This window comes from Chenopodium album, chromosome 9 (assembly GCF_948465745.1).
Source record: "Chenopodium album chromosome 9, dcCheAlbu1.1, whole genome shotgun sequence".
Classification (NCBI taxonomy): domain Eukaryota; kingdom Viridiplantae; phylum Streptophyta; class Magnoliopsida; order Caryophyllales; family Amaranthaceae; genus Chenopodium; species Chenopodium album.
Genome location: NC_137842.1, coordinates 4267935 through 4271918, shown reverse-complemented (window position 1 = coordinate 4271918; position 3984 = coordinate 4267935).

Genomic DNA, 3984 nt, shown 5'->3' with positions numbered 1-3984 from the left:
CACATTTTTATTTTGTTTTTGACATATCATGCTGAAAAGGTATATATGTTGTTAATCGGTAACAATAAAATGGAATTAAAAGAGATCTTAGAGATGGATCGGACATTTTATTTGGATTCGATAATTTTCATTTTGAAAAAATTCATTCGTCTTAGTGCTTATGATATATATATCATGCTGAAAAGGTATATATCATGCTGAAAAGGTATGTATGATGTTAATTGGTAACAATAATTATCATTTTGATGACCTTAAATAGTTAAATGACCTAAAAGAATTTCATTCGTCTTAGTGCTTTACTTACTTTGTCTATGCATTTTGTATCATTAATTTTTTAGTGAAACTGCAATATAATGAGGGAGGATCGAGCATGGATGTATAAACGGTTGGAAGGAAAATTCCTTAGTCCAACCTTTGCTGAAAAGGTCAATAAATTTATTACATTTGCTACCACGCAAGACAGTGTCGTGATAGATGGTGTGATGACATGTCCATGTGCAAAGTGTCGAAATATTCCTTATCATGATCTTGATACCATTAAGGAGCATCTCTATAGGTGGTTTTTTTCCTAACTATTTCCAATGGGTTTTTCATGGTGAACTACACTTCCAAAGAGAATTCCAAAGTAGCAGCTCCATATCCACCGAGGATGCATTGAACCCATACAGAAACATGGTATTAGATGCCTTTGGACTAGAAGGTGATTTAGAAAATATTGAAGAAGAGCCACATGCTAGTTACAAGAAGTTCTTTGACATGTTGAAGGCAGCCGAAGTTGTCTGTATTGTCTGTTGCTGCAAGGATGGCAAACATCAAGTGCGAGTATAATATTCCACATAAAGCTATAGATGGTGTTGCTTCCTTAATGAAAGACATGTGCCTATATGAAAACAAGATGACAAATAGTTTTTACAAGACTAAGAAATTGCTTGAAGGGCTAGTACTTCCACACCAAAAGATTCATGTATGTCCAAATGGATGTATGTTATTTTGGAAGGAACACAAAGATCTCAAAGAATGTCTGTATTGCAAAGGAAGTCGTTATAAGACACTAAGAGAAAGTGGCAACAATTCTCCTCATAGTTCTCTTATTTATTTCCCAATAGGTCCGCGGTTACAAAGATTATATGCAATAAGATCTACTGCGGAGCAGATGAGGTGGCATAAAGATAATCCTCGAGTTCATGGCCTTATGTCACATCCAAGTGATGGAGAGGCGTGGAAACACCTAGAGGAAGAGTACCCTTCTTTTGCTGCCGAGCCTAGAAATGTCCGACTAGGTCTTTGTACCGACGAATTTTCACCATTTGGAAAGACAGGAAGACAATATTCTTGTTGGCCCGTCATTTTAACTCCTTATAATCTTCCACCTGAATTGTGCATGAAGAAACCTTTTATGTTTCTAAGTCTAATAATTCCAGGTCCGAAGAATCCTAAAGGGAATCTCGATGTGTACTTGCAACCTCTTATCGAAGAGTTAAAGCAATTATGGGAGGTTGGGTTACCAACTTACGACATCTCTCAAAAACAAAATTTTCAATTGAAGTCTGCATTGCTTTGGACTATCAGTGATTTTTCGGCTTATGGCATGCTTTCAGGATGGACCACGGCGGGTAGATTAGCTTGCCCATATTGTATGGAAACACTAAAGCTTTCACTCTTAAAAATGGTGGGAAACAAAGTTGGTTTGATTGTCATCGTCAGTTTTTACCCCATGATCATACTTTTCGAAAAAATAAGAGTGCTTTTTTTAAAGACAGAGTTGAGAATGATTCCCCACCACCACGAATGAGTGGTGAGGACATTTGGAATCGAGTATCTTTATTTCCAAAAACTGTTGAGAAAATAAGGGGTGATGGTAACGAGCCAGAAGGATATGGAGAGTTCCACCATTGGACAAAGCAAAGTGTCTTTTGGGAGCTTCCATATTGGAGCAAACTCTTGATACGCCACAATCTTGATGTCATGCACATTGAAAAAAATGTATTTGATAATGTGTTTCACACTGTAATGGATGTTAAGGGTAAAACTAAAGACAATGTGAAAGCAAGAAGAGACTTGGGGGAGTATTGTAAACGACGAAAATTAGAGGCGCAAGATGTTGTTAATAGTAAAGGGGAAAAACGGACTTTAAAACCGAATGCTCCTTTTGTGTTGCCTAAAGAGAAAAGGAAACTTATTTGTGAATGAGTGAAGAAATTAAAGTTTCCTGATGGATATACTTCTAATTTAGGTAGATGCGTTGATTTAAAGGAGTGTAAGCTATTCGGTATGAAAAGTCATGATTGTCATGTTTTTATGCAACGATTGCTGCCAGCGATATTTAAGGACTTGTTACCCTTAAATGTGTGGAATGTTATTACTGAGTTGAGCCAATTTTTTAGAGATCTTTGCTCTACCACCTTGAAAATTACTGACATGGTGCGCTTGGAAGAAAATATTCCTGAAATTATTTGCAAATTAGAGAGAATATTTCCGCCTGGTTTTTTTTAATAGTATGGAGCATCTTCCTATTCATTGGCCTTATGAGGCAAAGATTGGTGGGCCGGTTCAATATAGGTGGATGTATCCTTTTGAGAGGTAATTATATAAAATTCATCTTTTACTTTTTTTTTAAAAAAAATTAATTTGAAGATATGTAGAATTTTTTTTTATAGGTTTTTATACCATTTAAAGAGGAAAGTGGGTAATAAAGCGCGAGTGGAAGCCTCAATTTGTAATGCCTACCTACTCGAGGAGGTAACAAATTTTTGCTCCCTTTATTTTGAAGAGGAGGTTAACTCTAAGGTGAAGGATTTAGGATTGGGTGCACATGCTGAAAGTGAATTGAACAATAATCCTGACTTACCTGAGATGTTTTCTTCAACTTTTGGACATAGTTCGTCAGAAGGTCAACTTTGTTACCTTGTTGAAAAAGATTACAAAGTTGCTCACCGATATGTTTTAAGTAATTGTGAAACTCTACAACAATATGAAAGGTAACTTTTGGTAAAAGTACTATAACATGTTGCTCGTAACATATCTATATGTTTATATACTAATATAATTAACAGTTTGTTTGAAGAACAAATGATCAGAGGACATAGATGACAAAGTTCAGATGAAGTTTGGATAAAATATGAAGACAAATATCCTGATAGGTTCAAAGATTATGTAAGACACTTAACTAATATAAAATACTAAATAGATATATGATTAACTAGTGTTTTTAGCATGTTAGATATGACTGTAATGACTTTCTAAACGTTTGATTAATATAGGTATTGGAAAAGGGCATAAAAAATGACATTGTATATGTGTGAAAAGTGTCCAAGGAAGTGATTATTATGGAATTCTACAAGAAATAATAGAGTTAACTTAAGTTGGAGCAAGAAAGCGTTAAACAACGGTGTTGTTTAAGTGTGAGTGGTTTGATGTTGGACCTGGTATTAGGATACATGATAAGTATAATCTTGTTGAGGTGAACCATTCAAAAAGATATCCAAAGTATGATCCGTTCGTACTGCCATATCAAGTCGAACAAGTATATTATGCTCCTTGTCCTAGTAGTAGTAGTGATGTGTCCATTTTATATAGTATTTTACCCCCGTCCCTCGGTCATAATTAGTAGTGTTTTTGGCTTTTTAGAGCCACTTTTATTACTAATTGGTGTTTTCCAGTGTTTTCGTAGATTTGGTTGACTTTTGCAGGGATTTATGCTTTTGGAGTATTTTCCCGAGATATTTTGGAGCAATCACGAGCATTGGAGAAGCACGACCAAATTCAATAGCCCAGGGCCGGTTAGAGACATCGAACCGGTGATTAAGGGCTCGGTATAGGTGATACCGGGGCATTTGGACCGAGTATTCAAGACCCAAAGAGGAAACCCAGATTGGCCCGAAGAATTGGAGCCCAATCGAAGTCCAAATAGTGGCCCAAATGAGCCGCCCGACCAAAGAGGCTGGCGCCCGGAGGCGCGCCTGGCCGGGCGGGAGAAGCTATGGC